Below are 27,629 nucleotides of genomic sequence, written 5' to 3' on the forward strand. Positions count from 1 at the left end.
GGTACATAGCACATGCCCCGACCAATCTCATAGATTTAGGAAATTTTTTTTCTTAACAGAACGATCGATACCTATCGTTTTTTCTCTGTACATATGCATTCCATCGAGTCTGGCACGCGTATCTCCGTAGCTTTGTTTCTCTCCCTCTCTTTCACGCCATACTCCATGGACAACTGCAACTCATCTACCATGCCCAAGGGGAAGACAAAGCAAGCGATCTCGCTTCCAATGGACAAGGACATTGTGTAGGCAGTTTGCTTCTCATGGAGTCAATACCACCTTCTTCTCCTCCTCAATGTACCGTTGGCACCTGCAGATTAAAGTGAAGATAGTTAGTGTAAATTCATTACTGCTAGTTTTAAAAATGCAGTGCAAATCAACCCAGGATGCAAGATAAATTTAAGCAACGTGTGAGTACAGCATGCAAGATGAATTTAAGGAACAAGATGCAAGATTACCAGTGGCTTCTCCGTTCTGCCTTCCTTCCTCATTGGCGCCTCCCTCGGGTTCAACTTCTACATGCTCGTCGGTGTCGCTGAGTCCACTGCCTCCATTCGCACCTAAATTACGAATGAGTAAACCGTAAACATGGTCAGATTGCTACTCCTAGTCGTATACATGGTCAAGTTACAAAGGATATATACATGGATACATGGACCATAAACAAGCACATGCAGACATCTAATCGTACCCATGATCTGAACAAAACATGCATCAACTCGAGTAGCAGATTACCTTGAATAGGAAGATGAAAAGGCCATCGTGTCACAGGTGCACGCACTAGTAGAGAAACGGCTTTTGATCCACTTCAAAATTTGGCTTTAGTCCCAGTATTTTTCGCACCCGGGACTAGAGAGACCTTTAGTCTTGGTTTGTAGCTTCAACCGGGACTAAAGGTCAATGCCCAATGGCTACTACGGCAGGCTTTTGCTGCAGGGGACCTTTAGTTCCGGTTGAAGCTACCAACCGGGACTAAAGGTTAACTTTTACTCCCGGTTGGTCCCTCGAACCGGAAGTAAAAGTCTACTCCCGGCAAGAGGCTCCATCCGGGACTAGAAAGGGACCTTTAGTCCCGGTTTCTGTCTCCAACCGGGACTAAAGGTCCCCTCCTATATACCCCTTCTTCCTTCCCGAGTCCGAGCCACTTCGACCTCAGTGTTCTTGCTTCATCGTCGGTCTCTCTTCTTCCTCATCACCGGTAATCACAAGATTTTCTTCGATTCCTCCATCGATTCTTCGGTTGTAAAGGTTACCAACTTTATACTCTCATGTTTCATCAGTAGCATATCTCATTTTGTGGACTAGTTATATGTGGTTTTTTATGGTGGAATTTTTTTTGTAAGCCATTGAAGCTCAAAATCACTTTAAAGTTTGCATATTTGGATGAAGGAAGGTTAAAGTAGTTATTCAAAACTAGTATTCAGCTTTCATTTCTAGCATGCATAGCACACTTCATGGTTTAGAGATATAGAGAATTTTAGAGTTTTTTTAATTTTATTTGTTTATAAAATGAGAAATTTATATTATATTAAAAATGAGTATAGAGAGTAGATGGCAACTGCTTCCGGGTCATCGGCCTCTCATCGGGTTCCAAAGCGACTGAGGCCGGACCTCCCTCTCATTGCATGCGGCAAGTATGAGGAGAAGATTGTGATGGAGTACCGGGTGAGGAAGGAGTGTTCCAACAAGGGCCGTATCTTCTACAAGTGTCCGGATCACAATGTGAGTTATTTTGTCGCATTTGATGATTATAGTTAATTTATACTTATTTTCATGATGATTGTGATTAAAGTTCTAATTTTTTGTTTTAATTTCAGTGGGATGGCACTGGATATTCAAGCTGGTACTGGAAGGAAGAGTATGTTGAACACGTGCAAAACTCTCTTGCACAGGCGGCTACGGCGGCTGATGAGGCAGTGATCCTGCGGAAGAAGCCCATAGATGTTGAACAAACGCATGATCTGTCTGTTTTAGTTGGGATTGGTCGCGAAATCCTTATACTGCTGAAGCGCATTTTAGCTTTAGTTTTTTTAGTGGTAGTTGGGATTGTCTACATTGTAGCGAGACTTTCATAAATTAATACCTTGTGTGGTGGCATGTATGTCGTATAATTAACTAATTATGTTCTAGGTTTTAATATGGTATGTATGTCATGTAATGCAGATGAGCCGGCATTAGATGTACAATGTTAATCGCCGCTCCCAAGAGTTCATTGAGGGCGTGCATTCTTTCTTACGTGTGGCTGAGGCAAACAAACGCGATGGTTTCATGTGCTGCCCATGTGCCATATGTAAGAATTTGAAGGAATATGCTAGATCAAGGAGTCTTCATTCACACTTGTTGAAGTCGGGTTTCATGCCAAACTATATTTGTTGGACGAAGCACGGAGAAACCGGGGTTGTAATGGAAAAAGGTGAAGAAGAACAATGGGACGATGATGACATAATTGTTGAATATGGTGCCTTCAATGATACTGCAATGGGGGAAGCTGAAGAAGAGGTAGGGGCAGAAGATGAGCCCGCTGATGATCTTGGTCAGGCCATTCGTGACGCACAAAGAGAATACGAAAGTGAAAAGGAGAAGATCAAGTTCGAGCGCATGCTAGAGGATCACAAGAAATTGCTATACCCAACTTGTGATGCGGGGCAGAAAAAGTTGGGTACCACACTGGAATTACTGCAATGGAAGGCAAAGAATGGTGTATCTGACAAGGGATTTGGGGAGTTACTGAAAATCCAAAAGAAGATGCTTCCGAAGGATAACGAATTGCCTGCCACTACGTACGAAGCAAAACAGGTAGTCTGCCCTTTAGGATTAGAAATCCAGAAGATACATGTATGTCCTAATGACTGCATCCTCTACAGTGGCGAGGAGTACGAGAAGTTAGATGCATGCCCGGTATGTCATGCATTGCGGTATAAGATCAGGCGAGATGACCCTGGTGATGTTGAGTGCGAACGTTCCATGAAGAAAATCTCTGCCAAGATTATGTGGTATGCTCCTATAATACCACGCTTCAAACGTCTATTCAGAAACAAAGACCATGCAAAGTTGTTGCGTTGGCACAAAGAAGACCGTAAGGTAGACAATATGTTGAGACACCTTGCTGATGGGTCCCAGTGGAGAGCAATCGATAGAGAATTCCCGAAGTTTGCAAATGACGCAAGAAACTTAAGGTTTGCTTTAAGTACGGATGGTATGAATCCTTTTGGGGAGCAGAGCAGTAGTCATAGCACTTGGCCTATTACTCTATGTATCTACAACCTTCCTCCCTAGTTATGCATGAAGCGTAAGTTTATTATGATGTTAGTGCTCATCCAAGGCCCAAGGCAACCTGGCAACGACATCGATGTGTACCTGAGGCCACTAGTTGAAGAACTTCTACTTTTGTGGAATAGACCAGGTGTACGTGTGTGGGATGAGCACAAACATGAGCACTTTGACCTACGAGCATTGTTGTTCGTAACAATCAATGATTGGCCTGCTCTAAGTAATCTTTCAGGACAATAAAACAAGGGATATAATGCATGCACGCACTGTTTCGATGACATTAAAGGTATATTCTTGAAAAATGTCGAAAGATTGTGTACCTTGGCCATCGTCGATTTCTTCCTACGAATCACCCCCTAAGAAAGAAAGGCAAGCATTTTAAAGGTAAGGCAGACCACCAGACCAAGCCGGGCAACCGAACTGGTGAGGATGTACTCAATATGGTCAAGGATGTGAAAGTAGTATTTGGAAAGGCACATGGCAGCGAACCTATTCCGAACGACGCCGACAGTCACGCACCTATGTGGAAGAAGTCCATATTTTGGGAGCTACCCTATTGGCAAGTCCTAGAGGTCCGTAGCGCGATCGACGTGATGCACCTGACGAAGAATCTTTGTGTGAACCTGCTAGGCTTCATGGGTGTGTATGGGAAGCCTAAGGACACACTTGAAGCACGACAGGACCTGCGATGTTTGAAAGAACTAGACAACCTGCATCTAGAGAAGACAGATGATGGACGCCATTACTTAAGTCCTGCCAGCTACACTCTTAGCAAAGAAGAGAAGGCAAGCATGTTTGAATGCCTAGCAAGCATCAAGGTATCATCTGGATTCTCCTTGAATATAAAGGGTATAAAAAATGTGCCAGAGAAGAAATTCCTAAACTTAAAGTCCCATGACTGCCACGTGCTCATGACGCAATTGCTTCCAGTTGCATTAAGAGGAATTCTACCTCCAAATGTACGTCTAGCCACCGTGAAGCTATGTGCATTCCTCAATACAATTTCTCAGAAGGCAATCGATCCAATGGATCTAGCTAAACTACAGAATGATGTGGTTCAATGTCTTGTCAGCTTTGAGTTGGTGTTCCCTCCTTCCTTCTTTAATATCATGACACACCTCCTAGTTCACCTGGTCAAGGAGATTAGCATTCTCGGTACTGTGTTCCTACACAACATGTTCCCCTTTGAGAGGTTCATGGGAATCCTAAATAAATATGTTCACAACCATGCTCGGCTAGAAGGAAGCATCGCCAAGGGCTATGGAACAGAGGAGGTCATTGAGTTTTGTGTTGACTTTATTCCCGACCTTGACCCGGTTGATGTTCCTGAATCGCGACATGAGGGGAGACTAAGTGGAAAGGGGACACTAGGGCAGAAAACATATATTGGTACGCAGGACAATTATTTTAATAAAGCACATTACATAGTTCTACAAAACTCCTCCTTGGTGGATCCGTATATCGAGACATATAAAGAGTTGCTTCGATCCGAGTTTCCAGGGAAGTCTGAAGCTTGGATTACGCGTCAGCACATGGAAACTTTCAGTGACTGGTTGTGAAAAGAATGTCAGGGTGATGAGAGTATTGATGAGCAACTGTATTTGTTGGCTAGGCAGCCATCATGGTATATCCTCACATACAAAGGGTACGAGATAAATGGGAATACATTTTATAGAGTAGCCCAAGATAAAAGGAGCACCAACCAAAACAGTGGTGTCCACATAGATGCCACCGACCCTAATGGAAATAAGCAAACATATTATGGCCGCATAGAGGAGATATGGGAACTAAACTATGCACCTACTTTTAAGGTACCTTTGTTCAAGTGTCAATGGGTAAAGGCGACTGGAGGCGGGGTAGCAGTCAACAACCAGTATGGAATGACAACCGTGGACCTCAACAATATTGGGTACTGTCGATGTTTGACCACCGATAGCCTGCCACGGGGGTACCCGGGGCAGTATGTTCGGGCTTCAGCGTATGCGGAACTCGACGGTTAACGCAAGAGACATTCGATTTATCCTGGTTCAGACCCCCGATCTTTGATCGAGTAATAGCCCTATGTCCAGTCGGTGTTAGCCTTTGCGTTGGATTGATTGTAAAGTGTCGTGTTGTACAATTGTCCTCTGAACTCTCGATCTAAGGAGCCCTGCCCTCCTTTATATAGTTAGGAGGCCAGAGTCCTAGTCGGTTTACAATATAGAGTCCTAGTAGGATTACAGGGTAGTATTACTACTAGGATTACATGGGAAGAATCCTAGTTAGACTAGATCTTCTCTCTTCCTTGCGGGGTATCCTGTGGGTCTCGCACCGACAAGCCCCCGAGCACTTCATGGTTGAGCCCTAGAAACCTCGTCTTGTTCCTTCAGGTCTTGTTGAGTAGGAACAAGCGTCGTTCGAGTGCTTTCTTGAGCGAAACCGTGTAGCGCTTTGTGAGATCTTTGCGTGGTCTGTACCTTTTTGAAGAAAAAAGTGCTCCCATTTGGGTGTAGCCCCCAAGCCTCTTGCTGTTTGGCACAAGGAGCTGGAGGGTCTTCTCTTGAAATCGCTCTGATTCTTCATCGAAGGGCTCCTGAGCATATACCCGGGTTCTTTGTAAAAAGAGCTCGGATATAGCTATGTCTGGGTTCTTTTTGTCGTGTGGCCTTGAAGTGGTCTGTCTTGAAGAAGTCTTCTGAGTGATGTGTGCTTTTTTTCTTTTTTTGAAGGAAAAAGTGCACTCACTGAGTGTAGCTCCCAAGTCTCTTGCTATTTGGAACAAAAAGTTGGAGGGTCTTGAATCTTATGTTGTTCAAAAGAGCCGAAAAACCTCTCCTGATGCAGCCCCTGAGCGTATATCCGGGTTCTTTTATTCAAAAAGAACTCAGGTGCAGGGTCTTGGCATATTTTCTGGTAGTCTGCTGTTGTCAGATGTGGTTGTATGGTAGTGGTTGAGTGTAAATGTTGTTTGCTCACGAGTTGTACAGTGTTGGTATATCCTTTCGAATATGCTCGTCCTTGAGTACTGTTCCTTCACGCCTAAGTCCTCTTTCATTGAATTCTATCTTTTCACTCTGTCCTTTGTTAGGTTTGTTCCGTTGGTGCTCCCGGTCTATGTGCACCGATTCTTTGGTCTATAAATACCCTTCTGTTGTGCTGTTTTGATTCATCGAGCACTTTGTTGCGTGGTCTGAAATCTCCATAGTCATGAATATGATAGTTAATGAAGTAGAGCAGCCCCCGGGCGTATTTTGTAGTTCTTGTGTATCTTGCCATAGCTGAAGGGAGTCTTGTGATAAGGATTAGAGGTAGGCTAATCCCGTAGTAGCATTGTACTTGGAAGTACGTGGCGGTAGTTGGAGGGAGTCTTGTGATGTGGGATACGATCCTTCATCTGGCAGTTCTGGGTTGATCCTTGTCGCCTACCCTGAGACTGTCCGGTGCATATCAACACCATATCCAGCATCACATCAGACTTGGGTAGACAGATGCTCGCCGGCCTTCTCTGCTCCATGTTGTCCCGCCGTGCTGCTGATTTCCGCTTTGGATGCACTGCGTCCGTCCTTTGAAGAAAATAGTGTAGCCGAGGGCGGTTTGTCCTACCGAGTAGCAATCTGGAACACGTAGTCGTTCTAGAGCCTAGCCGTGCTCGGGTTCCTCTTTGCTACTTTGCTTGTCGTAGTACCGAGTTCGTTGGGTCTTGTAAGGTGTGTAATCTTCTATTTTTTTGAAACCATTTATAATGGAAAGAATCTTGTCTTCTAGGCTGTCATTCTTTATTCTCCTGATTTCCCGGTTGTTTATGAGATTCTCGAGTTCTTTCTATAAAGACCGGGTTGTTGTGTCCCTTGTGAGGTAACCCTTCGTTGCTTCATGGCTGATGAGTTCTTTTTGTAGTAATGTGATAACTCTGCCGTGGTGCTGGATGGATAAGTCTGAAATCTGCCCGTTGAACTGTACCGTTGTGTGGATTTGTACCGTCCATCATTTTAGCTGTGTCAGTAAATGGACCGTTGCATCTCCATGCCGTGTTAAAGGCGGGCCTGGTGGGCCGCGTTTTTACTGGTGTAAAATCTATTTAAGGGCCTTTCCTCTTCTCCTTCCTTACTGCCCTAATTTTCCTTTGAAACCCTAGTCTTCAAACTTCCGCCACCGCCATTGTTGCCGTCATCTGAGCGCTGCCATCTGAGCCTTCCCAATTGTTAGTGCCCCATTGCCTTTGCTAGTATATGGGTAGGAAGAAGTCGGCGAGTAAGTCCCAGGCGACCTTTGTCGACGAGGAAGCATCGCTTTTTGTTATTGAAAATCAAGAATTCATGGTGATGAGGGCTGCTCAGAAGATCTGGCCGGCTCCAACAACAACTGAAGATCAGTTTCGTGAGCTCGTCGGCGATGGTCTGCTCCAGAGCAAGGAATTTGCTGATTGGAGAGCTCCAGGCGAGCATCGGGTCCCTGCTCCAAGTCCTGGTGAGATTATTCTTTTCATCTCCGTCATCCGTGCCGGTCTCTGCCTTCCTGCTTCTGCCTTTCTTCACCGATTTCTCAACTATTTTGGGATTAGCCTGAACCATCTTGCTCCCAATGATGTCCTTCATCTTTCCGTTTTCATTCATCTTTGTGAAACTTTTCTTGGAATTCCTCCTTCTCTTTCTCTCATTCGTTACTTCTTTCGCCTGAAGCCCCAACCCCGCCGCGATGACACCAATGTTCTTGGTGGCTGCGGGATTCAGTTTCGCCAGGGTCTTAAGAGCAAATTCTTTGACTACGGCCTGGTTGATTCTATGAGGGATTGGCGCGCTGACTGGTTTTATGCCACCAACTTGATTCCTCCTCTTTCCGTTCATTCTGGATCTAGTCCCTTGGTTAATAACCGATAGGAAAAGAATCCTGAGATGGCGGCTAAGCTCCAGACGATCAAGCCGTTTCTTGAGAGGATTTGCACTTTGAAACAGCAAGGCTTGACCGGCTTTGGGATTATTTCTAGTTTTTTTCGCCACCGAGTTTGACCTTTGAAGGAGCGAGAGCATTATGGTTTCGAGTACTCTTGGGCAGAGGACCCTTCTCATATGGTCCCTGCCCTTGAGTTGACTGATGAGGAGGTGCTCGAGCGTCTTCTGAAGATGCTGAAAGGAGTAAGCGTCGTCCCGCTTGCTGTCCTTGAATACAGTGCTAACAACCCGCCCCCTGCTGTGAGTTGTTCTTTTCTTATGTGGGTACTTTTGATTTTCTTTTGTTGTGTCCACTTTTGCTTAATCTTCCTTGTCTTGTTGTTTTACTCTTTTATAGGAATTGGGGCGTAATTTTGCTGATCCAATTCCCCTTGATGATTGTCCTGCAAATGTGGAGGCTGGGGGTAGTCTTTCTGGGGCATTCTTGACCAGTAAGTTTCAAACTACCATGGTGCTTCCTGGTGTTTCTTCCACATTTTCTGATGTATATGAAGAGTATGTTCCTCGTTTAGTTCCTTGAGCTCCTCATACTTTCAGAAAGAGGGGGCGAGCGGATAGTTCTTCTTCTACTCCATCTGTTGCCAAGAAGTCTCGCCAGTCGAGTACTTGTCTAGGTACTCCAGTTGTAGCTAGCATGCTCTTAGGTGAGCATATTGATACGCTCTGCCCTTTTGTTGTTTGTTTTTATCTTTGACCGAGTACTTTTGTCCTTTTTTAGCTGGCGCTATGGTGGCCTTGGTCGAGAGTGAAGAAGAGGAGGATGATGATGCCTCCCTTGTTACTCGTCGGTGAGTTCTTTTCTCATTTTCCTATTGTTGACTCCTTTTTGTTTTGACTTTGGTCTTGTTCCCTTGTAGTAAGAGGTCATCGGGTTCGAGTTCTTCTGGGGCTCTAGTACCGGCCGCGCTACTCCCGTCGTAGGGTGGTGGCGATGTTTTTGCTGTTGTGGTTCCCCTGCGAGGTCTTCTTTTGGTTTTATGAAGAAGAAGATATCTGAGTGAGTGAATTCTGGTTTTATTTCTTTGCTCCCGTTCTCCTTTTTTGCTCTTATTGGTGAGTTTCCTTGTCAACTTTCAGGCCTTCGTCATCCCTAAACCCTCAGTCGACTTCTTGTCAGACCTCTAGTGCGCCCTTGTGTACTGAGTCTTAGGACTCGAAATGCACGGTCGTCGAGGCGACTGTGAGGGGGGCAGAGTACGTAGCCACTGATTTGCTGACTCCTGAGGTGACCGTGGCCATGGCGGTGGATTCATCTGAGGGGTTGGCCGTGGCTTCCCAGGAGGTTGCCCTGGTCGTGCCTTCTTTGTATTGGCCGGCTTCTCCCTCTCCTCTTCTTGCTTCTGGCGGTCCGCCTTTGGCCGATGATGTGGTGTAGCAATTTGATGCCACTCATCGATTGTCAGAGCTAACCGCCGCCTGGGGAAGCTTGTCAACCCTTGTGACTTCTTTTGGCGAAAAGCTCCAGGTAAGTTTTTCTAAAATTCTTTCTTTGGATGTTCGTTTTTCTCCTATCCTTATGTCTTGTTTTTCTCTCTCTTTTTGCTCAGTCTTTTTCTCATGATCATACCGGCTTCTTTTTCTCGTCTGAAAATGAGAAAAAGTTGTCTTCTGAGGTGAGTACCTTGAAGGCAGAGCTTGACCTCTGTCGGGCCGAGTTGGAGACCGAGCGTCAAACGCATCAGATGGAGGAGAAGGCTCTCCGTGCCCGGGTAGTTGAGGTAGAAAAGCAGAAGGATGCAGCTGCCTAGGAGGCCTTGAAAAATGTGGAGGCCATGAAAAAAGAGTGCCATGGTATTGCGAGTTCTTTTTTGTTTCCTTTTGTATTTAGATTTGCCTTTCTACTGACTTGTCTTTTGTTGCTTGGTCTAGCTCTCTGAGTTGAAAAGCAGAAGCTCTCGGAGGGTATCGAGGAGATGAAGACACTTGTTTGTACTAACCACAATAAGGTTGAGGAGGTAATTACTCGAGCTAAAGAAGAACTCGCGCTTGCTAAGTTGATTAGGCATGGAGCTGACAGAGATCTTGTGCTGGCCCAAAAAATCATTGAAGACTTGACTAGCAAGTTGGCAACGGCTACTGAGAACTGGAAGGCTTTGTGGAAGTCTTTTCGGTCAGTAGCCGACCTTCTCCGGACTCCAGCAGATGACGATCATTCTTGGGCTCACTTTATTCCCCAAGTGCCGACCTATTTCTAGGAGTTTGTGAAGAGGTGTGCCCATCTATGCACTAGGAATGTTCTTGCCCAGGTCCGGGTTCTTTCTCCGGAGTTTCCTTTGTCCAAGGTTGCTGATGAAGCCGAGAGTCAAGAGTATCTGGATGCTGTTGAGAAGTTGGAGCCTGAGGTCGACGATTTAGCCAGGAAGATTGTAGATAATCTTAACATTGATATTTCTTCTCCTGATGACACTGCTTGATGTAATCGACCTTTATATTCCAGCTTTAATAGAACACTATACTTGAAGATTGAATGGAGATTTTCCATTTTTTGTTGATGTCTTCTTTGTCTGTGTTTCTTTGTCTTGTAAACAACCCGGTTTAGGTAATTCATTGTCTTGACAAACTTCCTTGATCTGTCGAGTGCTTTTCTTTCTTTTGTGCCTTGTAAACAACTTGGTATACGTAGATTGATGTCTTGACAGACTTCCTTGACTTATCAAGTGCTTGTCTAGCTTTCGTCTATGACTTGTAAACAACTCGGTATAGATCGTTGTCTTGACAAACTTTGTGTTCTTGTTAGTACTAAAAAGACTTAGGACTAGCGATCTTGAGTATCTTCAGCTTCTTCTTTTTGGCTTAACTCGAGATATGTTCGGTGTCTGGTCCTTTCCTTGGTTGCAAAAACATCCTAGGATCATCGAGCCCCCGAGCACTTCATGGTAGAGCTCTGAAAAGCCTCGTCTTGTTCCTTCAGGTCCTGCTGAGTAGGTACAAGCGTCGTCTGAGTGCTTTCCGAAGTGAAACCATGTAGTGCTTCTTGGGATCTTCTGAGTGTAAGGGTCTTGTCTTGAAATTGCTCTGATTCATGCTAAGGCTTAGTTTTAGTCGTTTTGCTTTTTGGTTTGGGTGTTAGCTTATTAGCTACCCTCATCAGTGGGCTCAAGCATCTTTTTGGCTCTTTTGCTCTCGGTCGGTATGCTCAGGCGTATTTTCAGCCATTTTTCTTTTTTGGTTCGGGTGTTAGCTTGTTAGCTACCCTCATCGGCGGGCTCAAGCATCTTTTTAGCTCTTTTGCTCTCGGCCGGTATGCTTAGGCATATTTTTAGCCATTTTGCTTTTTTCGTTCGGGTGTTAGCTTGTTAGCTACCCTCATCGGCGGGCTCAAGCATCTTTTTAGCTCTTTTGCTCTCGGCCGGTTTGCTCAGGTGTATTTTCAGCTATTTTGCTTTTTTGGTTCGGGTGTTAGCTTGTTAGCTACCCTCATCGGCGGGCTCAAGCATCTTTTCAGCTCTTTTGCTCTTGGCCCGTATGCTCAGGCGTCTTTTCAGCCATTTTGCTTTTTTGGTTCGGGTGTTAGCTTGTTAGCTACCCTCATCGGTGGGCTCAAGCATCTTTTCAGCTCTTTTGCTCTCGGCCGGTATGCTCAGGCATCTTTTCAGCCATTTTGCTTTTTTGGTTCGGGTGTTAGCTTATTAGCTACCCTCATCGGCGGGCTCAAGCATCTTTTTAGCTCTTTTGCTCTCGGCCGGTATGCTCAGGCGTCCTTTCAGCCATTTTGCTTTTTTGGTTCGGGTGTTAGCTTATTAGCTACCCTCATCGGCGGGCTCAAGCATCTTTTCAGCTCTTTTGCTCTCGGCCGGTATGCTCAGGCGTATTTTCAGCCATTTTCGCTTTTTTGTTCGGGTGTTAGCTTGTTAGCTACCCTCATCGACAGGCTCAAGCATCTTTTCAGCTCTTTTGCTCTCGGCCGGTATGCTCATTGGAAACAACTCGGGGAGAACCATAATAGGACATATGTTGTCGAGAAAGAACCATCTTTATTGATCATGAACATTGATAAGTCATAATAGTACATATGTTGTTGATGAGCACCATCTTTATTGATCATGAACATTGATCTCTTGTGGCTTGTGTATATATTTTCCCTTGAGTTGTTTTCATGCGTAGAATCTTCTTAGCTAGCTGATGTGCCATGTATTGTTGACTTCTTTTCCGTCTTCAGTTACCAACTTGTATGTGCCTGGTCCGATGACTTTTTTTATGATAAAAGGACCTTCCCATGGACTGAGTAGTTTATGGTGTCTGTCAGTTTTTTGTATTCTTCTTAGTACTAGGTCTTCGACTTGTAATGATCAAGACTGGGTATTCTTGTTGTAGTGGCGCCTTAATCCTTGGAGGTATCTTGCTGATTGAAGGGTAGCGTTTACTCTGACTTCTTCTGTACTGTTGAGCTCTAATCTTCGGGTTTGTTCTGCTTCTCCATCGTCATATTGTTCTATCCTTGGTGACGTCCAGATCAAGTCGGTAGGTAGTACGGCTTCTAATTCGTAAACTAGGAAAAAAGGTAAGTATCTGGTGGCTCTGCTCATTTGAGTCCGTAGCCCCCATACGACCTTAGGTAATTCTTCAATCCATTTTGATCCATAGTCCATTAGTTCTTCATACAATCTCGGTTTTAATCCGGCTAGTATAAGTCCATTAGCCCTTTCTACCTGTCCGTTGGCCTCTAGATGTGCGACTAATGCGTAATCTATTCTGAAGCAGCAGTCCTGTGCCCAACTTTGGAATTCTGTGGCTATGAAGGGAGAACCCAAATCTGTGATAATTCAATTGGGCATGCCAAAGCGGTGCATAATGTCTTGGATGAATTCGACTGCTTTGGCAGCGCTGTATTTTGCGAGTGGTTTGTATTCAATCCACTTGGTGAACTTGTCAATTGCTACGAAGATGTACTCGAAACCGCCTTTTGCTTTTTTGAGAGGTCCTACTTGATCTAGCCCCCAGCAGGAGAAAGGCCAAGTAGGTGGGATGCAGATGAGATTGTGAGCTGGCACATGAGCTTGTCTTGCGAACATTTGACAACCTTTGTATCTTCTGACAAGTTCTTCTGTGTCTTTCAAAGCGGTTGGCTAGTAGAATCCGGTGCGGAATGCTTTGCCGACTAGTGTTCTTGAAGTGGCATGATTTCCACAGCAACCTGAGTTTATTTCGTCTAGGATCTCTTTGCCCTCTTCAAATGAGACGTATTTTAGGAGTACTCCTGATGATGCGGCTCTTCTGTAGAGTTTGTTTCCCACTAGGACGTAGTTCTTGCTTCCGCGAACAACTCATGTAGCTTCCTCTTTTTCTGCTGGCAACTTATTCTCTTTGATGTAATCAATAAAAACCTTGGTCCATGAAGTGGTGATTACCAAAATCTGGGTACCTTTAGCTAAGATTTTAGGAGTTATCTCACCGGGTTGTTTGATAGAGGGTGCTGATAACTCTTCTATGAATACACCGGGTGGGACCTTTGCCCTGTCTGATCCAAGCTTGGCGAGGACGTCTGCCGCAATATTAGAATCGCGCAGGACGTGTAGAATTTCTAATCCTTGAAAATGTTTTTTGAGCTTTCGTATTTCAGCATAGTAAGCGCCCATGTTTTCTTTGGTGCAGTCCCAATCTTTGTTGACTTGATTGATGACTACCGCTGAATTGCCATAAATGAGTAAACGCTTGATTCCGAGGGTAATTGCCACTCGTAGCCCATGGATGAGGGCTTCGTATTCTGCTTCATTGTTTGTAGCTTGCCATAATATCTAAAGGACGTACTTGAGTTGTTTTCCGTCTAGAGAAATGAGGAGAACGCCTGCACCGGCTCCGCCTAGCTTAAGTGATCCATCTACATCTTCCAATGATCAAGGATGGTATTTGACATAGATTATTGAATTTCTATCCACTCGACAACAAAATCAGCTAGGGCTTGAGATTTAATTGCCTTCCATGGGGTGAAATCAATATTGAGAGCAACAAGTTCAACTGCCCACTTAGATATACACCCTGTTGCGTCTCTGTTGTGTAGGATGTCTCTGAGTGGGAAATCTGTCACCACGGTAATCTTGTGGCTTTCAAAATAGTGGCGAAGCTTGCGTGAAGTGATCAATAGGGCATAGAGTAGTTTTTGTACATGCGGGTACCGGATTTTTTATTCTGATAGTACTTCGCTGATGTAGTATACAGGGCGTTGTACTTTATATACACGCCCTTCTTCTTCTCTTTCTACGACAATCGCTGTGCTTATCATAGTAGAAATTGTCGCAATATACAACATCATGTCTTCGTATTTCTTTGGAGGTGTGAGAACGGGCGAGGAAGTTAGGTATGCCTTGAGCTTCTTGAAAGCTTCGTTGGCTTCTTCTGTCCACTCGAATTTGTATGTCTTCTTTAGCAGTTTAAACAAAGGTAACCCTTTTTCGCTGAGTCTTGATATGAAATGATTTAGGGCCGCCATGCAGCTTGTTAGCTTCTGCACATCTTTGACACTTCGAGGAGGGCCCATCTCTGTTATGGCTCAAATTTGCTTGGCGCTTGCTTCGATTCCGCGATGACTAACCAAGAATCCGAGTAGTTGTCCTGAAGGAACTCCGAATACACACTTGTTTGGGTTCAATTTCCATCTCCATCTTTTCAGGTTTTCGAAGGTTTGCTTTAATTCTTCAATTAGTGTATCCGGGTTCTTTGTCTTTACTACTACATCATCCATGTATGCCTCTACGTTTTCGCCGATCTGATCACCAAGGCACGTTTGGATAGCTCTTTGGTAAGTGGTACCAGCATTCTTGAGTCCAAATGACATGGTTTTGTAGCAATAGGCACCGAATGGAGTGATGAAAGATGTCTTGCTCTGGTCTTGTTCCTTTAATGCGATCTGGTGATATCCTGAATAGCAATCAAGGAAGGATAATAGGGCAGATCCTGTTGTTGAATCAACAATCTGATCAATGCGTGGTAGCCCGAACGGATCTTTCGGGCAGTGTTTGTTGAGATCTGTGTAGTTCGTATTCTTTTTCTAGACTAGAACTGGGTTTGCTAGCCAATCTGGATGGAGGATTTCTCTGATGAATCCGGCTGCCATTAGTTTTGTGATTTCTTTTTTAATTGCTGCCTTCTTGTCAGGTGAGAATCGTCGTAGTCGTTGCTTCACAGGCTTTGAACCTTCATTGATATCAATTCTGTGCTCAGCCGACCCCTCTGGAGGTGGCGGGGCAGGGCTTGATGACGGGGTGTCGCTGCATGCCACCGGCGTCTTTCCCTTGCCCAGGCTTAAGCTAGACAGGTCCCCAACCAGGGACTCTATACCAACAGCCGGGCATGGGGTACCGGCGGAGCTTAGTGCATCGCCCTGAGCTTGTGCGATGTCTGGGTGGTCCCGCCCGTGTCATGCCTGGCAAGCATGATGAGAGCGGCGGCCCAGGCGCCGCCTGTGCCTGGGCTGCTAGTGCGTGGTATCATTGTCGGTCGGTGGGGCTCTAGGTGTGAGGAGTACCATATCATACTCACATCCTAGAGACATAAACTCTAGGCTCCCAAACCAGATCACCGTGCCGAGATGTAGTGGTCATACAGGGTCTGCCATCCAAAACTCGTTGGGATGACGAAGCTGACACGTAGCAGCCCCCTACCTAGCACGCCAACTGTCGGTGTTTTGGACCGGCGGGCCCTCAACCAACTAGTGAAAATGTACTACGTGCCCCTAATCCCGGATGGTGATGCAAAGAGACACAAGGTTTATACTGGTTCAGGCAATAGGTGCCCTACGTCCAGTCTGAGAGATCGATCTTGTATTCCTTGCACCGAAGTGCTTGTAGTAGGGGGTTACAAGCTAAGCGAGAGAGGGAGCTAGTCCCAGGTCTCTGCGTGGAGTGGCGTGGGCTACTTGAGATGTTGATCTCAGGTAGCGAGGAAGCATGCATATTACAGAGTGTTGCATGTTGCTTGCACGTGTGTGTGTTTGAATCTCCGTCTATCTGTGCGTGCGTCTATGCGTGAGTTCGTGAACCCATGAGCTCGTGTGCCCCTCCTCCAGAAACGGCCCTGGTCACTCCCTTTTATAGTTGAAGGGGGGATAGGGGCGATACATGCATTCGCTACGTGGAGTCTTGTGAGTGGAGGTGGCGTGTCTGAGACCTGTAGCTTGCCACTGTGTCGACATGGTCGACGGAGCGGTCTTGTCCTTGATGCACTGGAGTGACGCGTCGATCACACCCGATCCTGTGCGACGTGGGAGCTCTAGTGATAGCTTGACGCAGGGCATGGCGGATGACGTGTCGGTCACTGTATGTCGACAGCGTAGAGAGCTGAGGCTCAGTTGGTGTAGAGGCCAAACCATCGTGGGGGGCTCAGCGGGCGCGAATCCCAAGGCTACCGAGACCCCGAAGTGGATGGCCGAGGCTCGGAGGGAGCAGTTGGTCCTGTACACTGATTCCAAGGCTATAGGTACCCGAACTTGACTCCCCACACCACACTGTCCTCGAAGCAGTTGGGGTTAGGCAGCACAGTGCAGCACGGGCGTCAGTTGTGGGCACAGCGCCAAGCACAGCGATCGGTAACCCCCGCCCCGTCTTGTCCTGGATGGCGTGGCGTTGATGTGACTCCCATCTCGTCGACCACTCTGCTGTACCGGGCCGTCGTTCGACTGATGTCGCGGGAGTGGTTGGCCACGTTAGTTAGGCGTGACGTCCCGGTCGAGGCGGCGGAGACAGGGTGGCTACCGAGCTGGCCTCGAGCGAGGCGGAGAATCGGTACCTTGTCTGAGGCCTTACGTGTAGGGCCTCGAGCGAGATGGAGAATTGGTACCCCGTCCGAGGCCTTACGTGTGGGGCCTCGAGCAAGACAGAGAATCGATACCCCGTCCGAGGCCTAGCGGAAGGGGCCTCGGGCGAGTCAGAGAATCAGTACCCCGTCCGAGGCCTTACGTGCAGGGCCTCGAGCGAGACAGAGAATTGGTACCCCGTCCGAGGCCTTATGTGTAGGGCCTCAAGTGAGACAGAGAATCGATACCCCGTCTGAGGCCTTACGGTTTCATTTTGCGCCGAGCCCGCTTCGGGTAGGTCTAGATTTGTTCGAGGTCAGCCGGGCGGCCCAGCTGAGCTTCGGATAAGGTGGGGGTTTGCCGGTAGTTGTCTCTTGGCTTCGATTTTTATAGGGTCTAAGTGATCTTTTCGGTTTTTGCTTAGGGGACCCCTTTTTATGGTACCCGACACGGACATTCTTGCCAAGGGTATCACACCAGAATCAATCAATTAGCCCAAACGTGCGAAGAATTGGGTTTTTGCTCATGGGGGAAGACTAGACCTAGAGACCGGGAAGCTGGTTCATGGCCCAAAACTCGAAAGAGCAACACAAAGATTTTCTTATGCTCTACAAGCTAAAGCTATTGGTGCGTTCAGGCCCAATAGAGAGAAGGATGAACTGACGTATGCCATCGGGACTACTGAACACAGTGGCCGAACAAGAGGTTTAGGACGGAACATTTCTTAAGAGCATGGTTTCCCTAACAATAGAGATACCTACAGAAGTCGGCAGAGAAGGAAGGATGAGGAAGCAGCGCGGATCAGCAGGTTAGAGGAATATGTTCATGAGTCACGGGAGGCGTTGCTTCAAGCACAGGAGCGCGAAAAAGACATGCAAGCTAGAATGCAGGATGAAATCATAAAGCAAGTGCAAATAGCAATGAGTGCCCAAAAGCAGGCATCAGATCTAGGAATCAACATTAATATTAGCCCCCCTGATCAGTTGAAAAGCAGCTGCGCTTCCACAGAGTTGCCAAATCAAAATGACGCAATGGTACGTTTCCCCGTGGATGACATCACTGCACCATTTACATCATGTGAGCTACATATTCCAAAAGGGAATGCCACAATCATGGTGGCTCTCGGTGTTTTTTCTCCTCTAGATCCTACCAAGACACCAAGAATCCATGGGGCAATAATACCACCGGGATATGTTAGCGTCTCAGTGGATAGAGTTAACAAAGGTTTTAGTGATCTGGCTCTTGACATTCTAGGAGGTGATGGGGAGAAGACTCTAGGAGAAGCAGAGAAGACATTCATACTATGGCACAAGCGCTACATCATTATTCCTAGGGTCTCTAGTCCACCGCCGCTTCCTCAACTGCCAGACAATAGGTGCGGACAAAAGTGAATGAAACAATTTTTTCACTAATTTTCTATTGACATGCATGATTAATAATAACAATTTATTATACCTAATTATTCTTTTTTGTACTCACACAGTAGGGCCTCCGCCAACCTAAGTCTAATTATTCAATCTCCAAATCATCATAGTGCTCTGGGGAATGATTATGCAACGCCGCCACCACTGCCACCTCCAAGGACGTCTCCAACGCCTCCAAGGAGGTCTCCAACGCCTCCAAGGAGGTCTCCAACGGCTGCCCCGTCTCACTTCATGACCAAGAAGCAGCCAGCTCCTAAGAGGTCCGCCCCGCAAACGAAGCCATTGGCCCACCAGCCGGCAAAGAAGAAAGCCTCCTCTAATCTAGTTATTCCCCAAAAACTGTCTTTTGAGAAAAGTGAAAAGGAATTAAATGCTGCAGTACAAAAAGATGTGAGCAGTTTCTTCGAAAAAGTAAGAAAGCAACGAGAAGCAAGGGAGAACCTGGAGAAACCGTACTTCTACCTACCTCCAGATCTTCTAAGAAAGAAGGTGGACTAGAAAAAGTGTGAATCTCAAAAGACCCTGCCAAAATCGGACTACGACCGCTCTCTCACCAAGTCATTTGAGGCGGCGCAAAAAAAGACTAGAGCAGGGAAAGGTGTTGCACAACTCAAACAACAATCGTAACAATTAGTCCCCCCTCTTGTCATTCCTAATGAATATGGTTCAAACTTAGACTTACTAGACGTCGATGTTGAGGACCTGGCTTGGTTTTATGAGGATACTGGTTTGGACCTTGCCCAAGTGCTCACTGAAGGACCATCTACTCCGAAAGTGGATCCTTGGAAGAAATTTGAACATGAAAAGAGTCTATACAACCCTGAGGCCTTAGGTGAACTGGGTACGCAAATGTACCTACTAAACAAGTGGTACATGGCGGCGTGTGAACGGGGAGAGAACTTTGTTTCTGTCAGAGTTAGAAACCAACATTACTTCCATGGCGATGACGTTATATATGTCGAGTTTTTAGAATTACACCAACTATGCCACCTGGACTCTCTCGACAAAAGTCTCATTAGCTGCTATTGTCTGTAAGTGTGATTATTTTCTACTATTAAAGTGTATATATATAAAGCTACATGTATATATATAAATTATATATCCTCACACTATATTTTTATATATGCAGATATGAGACGACATAACTCAGAAAGAGAAAGGATAATGACGTTGGTTTCGTTGATCCAAATGTCGTATTCAAACACCCTAATCCCCCGCCTCAATGGAAAGCTGAACTCGAGAAAAATCTCATGAGGTTCTTAGTGAACCAACAAAACAAGGACATACTCTTCCCCTACAACTTCAAGTGAGTGTTAAATAATTAATATCGATCATATGGACATTTGTTCAATTATATGCTTACTAGCTAAGCCATCTCCCATATATATATGTTGACTCTAGTTAATGTCGATCATATTTGTTTATAAAAACATATGCAGCAATCACCGGATATTGATGGTCATCGATATGGCCAATAGTCGGTTGAGCATCTTAGACTTGTTACGAAAAGAGCAAACAGAGTACCAAGACTTGATAGATATTATCCAAGGGTAATTTGGTCTCTCTAGCAACTATATATACCCCGATCTCTTAACTGCAACAATTATTAAAGGTCAAATTAATTTTTCATTTTATTGGGCGTAGTGTTTGGAAAAGTTTCATTGAGGAACACCACATGAAACATTGCAAAGCATCACTAGATGTAATCGCACACAAAGTAAGTACTAGCTACATTTATATATATATATATATATATATATACATTTATATATATATATATATACATTTATATATATATATATATATATATAATTCAATTAACACCATGCATGCTTTCAATTCACCGGATCTTTTTTCTCGTAAAAGTGGGTTATGAGGCAAGAACAGGGGAACAACTACTGCGGATACTATGTTTGCGAGTTTATCATGGCGTACGCAAAAAGAACTCCTGAAGAGATCCTCAAAGTACGTTATATAAATATATTCATATATTCACAATTTCTTTTCTTGCTCATATATATAAGTAATCACGTGACCAACACACACACACACACACACACACACACACACACACATATATATATATATATATATATATATATATATATATATATATATATATATATATATATATATATATATATATATATATATATATATATATATATATATATATATATATATTAATACTTTTCCTTTAACTTTTATTGAAGACTCTATGGTTGAAGGAAAAAGTCATACGACGTGACCAACTGAAAGCAATTCAAGAGACCATAGCAGGATTTCTTAATGACTAGGTCTTAAACCCCACCGGCGAGTTCTACAATGACGTGAACGAAACATGGAAGCCAAACCAGATGGAGTGAATTTGTTATCCCAAGGACATGATAGAATATACAATGCAAGCTTTATTTGTAATATATATACATATTATATGTACATAAAATAACGTACAATATATGTATATGCATGTAATATATATGTTAGTTTCATACTTTGGTTTGTACAAAATGTTCGAACATTATAAGCGTGTAGAATACGTATATTATTAGCAGTGTAGAAAGCGTATTCGAAAACCTATTCGAAAACCAAAATGAATCATCAATTGAAAATAGAAACAAAAAAAAGAAAACCTTTAGTCTCGGTTGGTAATACCAACCGAGACTAAAGGGCCAGCCCACGTGGCTAGGCTGGGAGGCCTCTTTAGTCCCGGTTGGTATTACCACCTTTAGTCCCAGGCTAGAAACCAGGACTAAAGGAGGGGCCCTTTAGTCCCGCATTCGTGCTCCCAGTTGGGAAACCGGGACTGAAGGGGTTTCCCAACTAGGAGTACAACTCGTTTCTGTACTAGTGACGCCCACGGATATGACCTATTAGTCCTAGGTAAGCTCGCCGATGGAACTGCAGTGCGTCCTCCCTGCTGCGCCCACGCCATGAGCGCCGACCATGGCGCTCACTACAAGGTTTTATCCCTGATGCAACGGCCTAAAAGCGTTGCAATATACCAAAAATGGTTGCGATAGGCAAAATTGCAACACTTTTTTTTCGTTGGCAGGCGTTGCCATAGTAACCATGGCAAAAGGTTTGCCCAACGACTCATTTTGGTGTTGCGATAGGTTTTCCCCTATTGCAACACCAAGGAGTGTTGTTGCAACGCCATGTAGTGTTGCAACCCATAGTATAGGCAACCATGGTGGGTGTTGCAATAGTTACTATTGCAACACACCTGGTGTTGCCAGAAATACCTATTGCCACGTACCCTAAGCATGGCAATAGGTGCACTAGCAATGATATTGGATGTTGCAATAGACCTTATTGCCACGCATCAATAGCATTGCAATAGATGGACCCTCTATTGCCACGCTATCTCGGTGGTTGCTATAGGTGGAACCGTCTATTGCCACGATAAATATTTGGTTGCTAGAGGTAGCTGCGCTATTGCCACGATCAATACTGGTTGCTATAGGTGGAACCGTCTATTGCCACGATAAATATTTGGTTGCTAGAGGTAGCCTCTCTATTGCAACACTAAACATTGTGGTTGCTATAGGTGCCTCCGTCTATTGCCACGGTAAATGTTTGGTTGCTAGAGGTTGCTATTGTTGGACCCTCTATTGCCACGCTAACTATTGTGTTGCTACAGTTTGGAGACTATATTGCAACGCCCACTATTTTGTTGGTACGATGTTTTTTTCAACACCGTTTGTTTGTTCCTATATCATATATTGCAACGCCAAATTATTTTGTCGATAGTCCATATTGCAACGCTCTGTTTGCTTCAAACAATAATTGCATGCCGAACAATATATGATGAAAGAAGCATTTAGACATCCATTAAACCAAAATATGCTTTGTTCGTACAACTCATTAATGAAACCACATCCAATGTCAAACTTAGTTGATAACACACGCACAACAACACATAAGGTATCTGACGCACAGTAGCTACTTTGAACAATTCAAAATGTAATAAGCTATGTGTAGCACTGTAGCAAAGGTTGGCTTGACATCGACCGTCTATCATCAGTTGTGCGCTCCACTCAAACTCTATCTTGCTCCTAAAACAATCATTAACATTTGTATATTCAGCAAATAGAAACTTAGTATTCAGCTAAGTATCATTTCACTTTACAGTAACAGGAACTAGGCAACTGAATCTGATTCAGAAATATTCATAGGTAGTGGAGTCAAAAATCACCTGTGCTTTGCCAGCTTGTTAATTCCTTTTGGATAATGCTCGTTTCTTAGCCGTAGCATCCTTCAGTGCTTTAGTAGTAGTAAAACTAAATGTCGTATCCCCTCCTTCGTTTTGGCCAGTTTGAGTTTTATTCGCAGCACTATTTCTAGTTGTGCGACCACTACTTGTACATGCCGTTGCTGTAGCTTCGAGTTGTGTTTGTGGTGGGATGTTATCTTGGTTTTCCTGCAAATCAATAGATGGAGGGAAAATTATGCCTCATACTAAGGACTATCACATGACAACATTAAACACTCTTCAGTTCTCAAACTACATGCTGATGTGATATTTCTTCACTTTCTGTATTTACATTTTCTTCATCCATGTTTGTTGTAGCAGCAACCTCTACATTTTTCCCCCATCTTTGTTAGCCTGCATTTCAATTTTGGTCAGAAAAATCATGAGTGGAGTTTGAAACTACAAAAATGATGCATGGTTTGTAGCTGACTATTACATGTTGTATTGATGCTTGTACATGTGTTGCTTGCATCATTGCCATAAACTCTTGCCTAAGAGCTTCTCTATCGGCCTCCCTTGCCTTCTCATTTGTTCCATCTGATGCCTATGTTCTTCCCTTTCGGCTTCCCTTTCAGCCTCTTGAGATTCTAATCTCTCTTGTAGCTTTGAAAATGCTTCGGCTAGTGCCGATTCCTGATGCACTTGGTACTAGTAATCCTCATACAGTAGTTGCCTTCTGGTTGGGTATTTTGCCAAGTATCCATTAGTATAGATCTTGGTTGATTTGTAGTTTCTTGTTTCTTGGTAGGCTGACTAGAAAATCTTATTTTGCTCCACGTCTGAGATGATGAGTGCTTCTCCATCTGTTTCCCTCTCCAAAATTTTGCTGCATGCATTATCCTAACAAAGGAGGACAGTTGAAGTAGTTAATTGAAAATGATTTTGTAGCCGGCCACTTTGCATCAGTTAATAAGGTTTGTACAAACTGTTATATACTCACATAGACATCCCTAGATTCTTGGCTTGTCTATTGCCCATTCTTACTGTGCGTGATCATGAAAAGCTCCAAATCATTTGGCTCATCACCAGTTATTGGGTCCCTCTAATTAGGCAAGAATGTAACAAATTAGCGATATGTCAAAAGGTAAGGAAGCATGGTCACGTGCTTCTGAAGTTATTACCTTCTCAAAGCCACACTGAGAAAAAGTCTTTGATCCTGCCCGATGGTGTACCTTTACATTCTGCCGATTCTGAGAATTCTTGCAACTAACCCTCTACACAAGGAGTTGATTATAAAAAAATATTACAATGTACCAAAACATAGCCATTATTTCATCAAGTGCAAATGGCAAGAATAAAGTAATGGTTATCAAACCTGAAAACTTGTCTTGCCAAAATACAAAACCAGATAGTGCCATTCAACAATGTCCAACTCTTCTGGCTTATGTCTCATTCTCTCCTCATAGGTGGTGTATGCCCTGTACGTAGCACTTAATGTTGCTCGCCATCCTTTGTAACGCTCATTAGCGATGGTCCATATTTTTTTCCTATTTTCTTCATTATTCTCAATGTCCCACTTATGCTGTTCAACATATAAAACATAAATTCTAGGTCACTTCTTAACTAATTTGGTAACAAAACTATGTATGCTAGAAAAAATAAATCAAAAACTTACCATCATATCAGATACTATTGAATATTTGACATCTTGGTCGATATCCTTCCATGTTCTCACCCCAATGAGTGGTGCTTTTTTCCTTGTGTACACTACTATTTCATCAGTAAATGTGCGTGCATTCTCACCTACAGCTCCTCCACGTGTAGAGAATTGGACTTTAAGCTTCTAACTGCCCTGCTTGGATCTCTTGTGGTTGGCTGCCAATCCTTTCACAGTACCTCGTGCCTTCCTCTTTTGGGAGTCTTGTCCATCGAAACAATATACAGTGCAAGAGATTAAACAAAATCATTTACATAGGGAAAACTGAACTGAACATCAAAATAAAATCACAATAAGCATCACTTACTATCTCCCTATGTTTTCTCATGCCGAGCATTTGATGGCTGGTTCAGAGGTGGTGTTGGATTGCTATCTTGACTTGAATTTAGTAAAACTATCTGATTTGTAGGGTTGTCATATGCACCTGTAGACAATAGGTCACAAGTGTAAACTATAAATGTATTGCGAAGGACTAATAATAAGTTGGTTGACATTTTGGGAAAAGAAGGTATATATTACTAATTTCATCTAGTTGTCCTTGCACCCTTAACCATTCTTTGTAAGTCTTGATTGTGTCATCCCTGTATATATCTTCAAAATCTATGAAAGCCATGCTGCTATTAGTGATCTGGCCATTGCAATATAATATAATATAACAATTCATAATAGGGCAGCAACATAACTTACCCATGCCTTGGCCCTGCCTATGCATATTTTTAAGCCACACCTTGTAATCATCAAGTGACTCATCTATGGAATGTTCACTATTTGATGCCACAGTTCTTGGCAATTTAATGGGTGTTATGTCCACAGTTTGCTCTGTTATTTGATCTCTTGACAATACTAATCTGACCTCCCTCTCCTCTACATTACTTGATATCATTGCATTTGCATCGACATCATATTCGATCTCGTTTAGTGTTGCTACCGAGTTACCACTTCTCTTGTAGTACAAGTAGTCCCTGGTACCATACCCCAAATTTGATTTCATTGTTATTAAGTTACCAAACGTGAGGTCGTCCCTGGCTATTGTATACTGAGCAAATTGTTGTCCCCCCGGTGCCCCCTTGCAAGTGAAAGAAATAGTCCATGTTTGTTCTGAATTGTCACAAAATGTAATGAGAAACATTAGCACACCCTAAACAATATTTAAAGAAGGAACAACTTGAGAATGGCAAACAATAATGTGTCCTTCATATTATTGAAGCATCTCACTACCGTTTATTGAAGGATCTCACTATTATTGAAGTATTTTGTCAAATTCTAAATCATTGCAGTAGCATCTAGATAGACATTGTGTCGTTACCTATCGTCGTCCTGAGTGGAACGCCGGAGGTTTTCTTATGATTGGCTGCCATCACCTCCATCTTCATCGGCAGGAGGTGTCGCCGTCTTGGACAAAGGTGTTTGAAAAAGTGATATCGTCGCCCTGGGTCTAGACAATGAAGCAGGTGTTGGCGTGTTGAACGCAGGTGATGTTGATTGAGTCTCCATTGATGCAATCTGCAGTCCAGCTACATTGAACAAGTAAACTACATAGACACACAGGTACATGCATTACTCTTTCGTAAATGAAAAGTGAATAGATCAATGGCTTTAGGGTTACCGTAACTCTGACGAAGAGGAAGTTCGGGAGTCCTTGAGGTTTGAGCAACGGCGGTGGGGAGGCACATCGCGGCGGCCTCCGGGTGTGGCCTGTCCTACACCGACGCCCCTCCAATGATGACGCGACGGCGAAGACAAGCAGCGGCGACGGGTGCAGATCGGGAATAGAGTTGGAGGAGGGAAAGGAAAGAATTGGAGGAGATGGGGAGGATAATGAGGAAGTGGGGAGGTTAAGATTCGCTTTGTTCGCATAATGGGCGGGGTATTAGGCGATAAATGGCTGCATGCGGGCGTCAAGCCAATTTTCAACAAAAATTACAAAAAAAATAAGTGGGAAAAGGGTGTGCCACTAACATGAGGGACCCACTTGTCGGCGCTGGGTTCATGGTGTTCATCTTTTTTATTTTGATTCATTGTAAAAACGTTAAACGTGTTTAGATTTCGCATTTGTTGTCCAAATCAGGTGAATCTTTTTCCAATTTCTCGAAAAACTTTTTCCTTTCACGTGGTTTTATTTGCATTGTGTTACTCGACCCCTTGTATTAACATTTTGTCATTTGCTTTACTATTTACGTACTCTACAACGAACAGACCTTTTTCTAATGTGTCCAAGGTACTAGGGGCTTATGAATAGGCAAGTTGGAATCTTGTTTGATCAAATGTGTATCATATAGGTGTATCATATATATGGCATATCATATAGGTGTATCATGTTCAATGTCAGCTTCTTTGCCTTGAGGTGATTTCATGTGGGAGCTAAGACAATGTTTCAGTGCAAATTGGTAATCGATGTCCTCAAGGACAGAATTTATCGCACAAACCATCTTTTTGCAGCGTGACATCTTTACCTAGGTTTAGGTTCGTGACACCAAGATACACATATCTTTGTATTTGTATTTGTGATAAACCAAGTTAGTGATATACACTTACCTTTGTATTTGTGATAGCATCCACTCCCTCATGCACATTGTGTTAGGACTTAAGAAAATATATATTGGAATTGTATAAACCTAAATTGGCAAAAATTAGGACTAAAAAACTTGTAAATTAAAAATGAAGGAATATAAATTGAAAGAAAATGCAAAAAAATGTGTTGCATCCCTGAATTGAACCGAAGCCTACAAGTTCTAGAGTAGCGGACAAACCATTGAGCTATCACCTGATTTCGGTAAGTTTGAAGGAATTTATTCCTTTGAGTGATTATATGTCCCTACTTTGCGTGTAGGCCCTTCAACTCCCCGGCCACGCTGGTCGCGCGGTTCCCATGAAGAGCTGCCATTTTACCCGGTCCTTGGACTGGTCGTGGCCCTTCAGTTCCCCATGAAGAGACGCCGCGTTTACCCAGGACTCCATCGGTTGCTCGCGCTGGTTCCCAACGCAGGCGCGCTCCGTCTTCCGAGGGGTGCGAGTTATTGCACCGTTAGTTCCACCCACCATCACGCCTATATAAGCCCAGCCCTCATGCACAGTCAGCCGCCATTGCACCATCGTGCGTCAAGAAAGCAAAGCACCCTTCCCACACACACCTCACCCCGGCCCTCGACCCGACGCCACAATGCCTCGCCGCTTGAAGACAACATGGGTGATGCTGAACTCATCGTCCTCACGTCGCCCCCCGATGCCTCCACCGACACCATAGTCCGAGTTGAACCTCGAGGTGAACCTCGAGGACGATCCGGACCATGAGACTGCATCGGAGGAGGAACCAGAACCTCTTCCGGTGGAGGTCGTCTTCAACTCATTGGAGACAGCTCGGAAGGAG

General features: G+C 44.2%; 2 pseudogenes; both read right to left on the bottom strand.

Moving 5' to 3' along the window:
- Positions 1-261: 261 nt before the first annotated feature.
- On the bottom strand, positions 262-27,304 carry LOC136480274 (uncharacterized; annotated as a pseudogene).
- LOC136482366 (F-box/LRR-repeat protein At3g58940-like) overlaps positions 25,284-27,629 on the bottom strand; it is a 30,543-nt pseudogene continuing 28,197 nt past the window's right edge.

The sequence above is a fragment of the Miscanthus floridulus genome, chromosome 9 (assembly GCF_019320115.1).
Source record: "Miscanthus floridulus cultivar M001 chromosome 9, ASM1932011v1, whole genome shotgun sequence".
Classification (NCBI taxonomy): Eukaryota; Viridiplantae; Streptophyta; class Magnoliopsida; order Poales; family Poaceae; genus Miscanthus; species Miscanthus floridulus.